This window comes from Sinocyclocheilus grahami, unplaced genomic scaffold (genome assembly GCF_001515645.1).
Source record: "Sinocyclocheilus grahami isolate Dianchi unplaced genomic scaffold, SAMN03320097.WGS_v1.1 scaffold1070.1, whole genome shotgun sequence".
In the NCBI taxonomy this organism is placed as follows: Eukaryota; Metazoa; Chordata; class Actinopteri; order Cypriniformes; family Cyprinidae; genus Sinocyclocheilus; species Sinocyclocheilus grahami.
The window spans coordinates 206,576-206,871 of NW_015506249.1; positions in this window are offsets into that span (position 1 = coordinate 206,576).

Sequence of the window (296 nt, forward strand, 5' to 3'; positions counted from 1 at the left end):
AAAAATTTAAGGGGGTCTGAATACTTTCCGTACCCACTGTAGTGTATGAGTGTGTACAATTGTAAACATTATCACTTCCAATTCCACAAAATGTAACCTTGAACTCTGACTTATTGGCAGCTTACAGTTCCTGTTCCTACACCCATTCACTGTCGACAGTTGTAAGTGTGGGACTTTTCCGGATTTGCTATTTTCTCCATGACAGATCCCATATTGGGAAGTTCCAATTGAACGTTAGCTTATTTTGACCGGATAGCACACGTACGTCTGCAAGATGTCTGTTAAAGGTCTCTTGA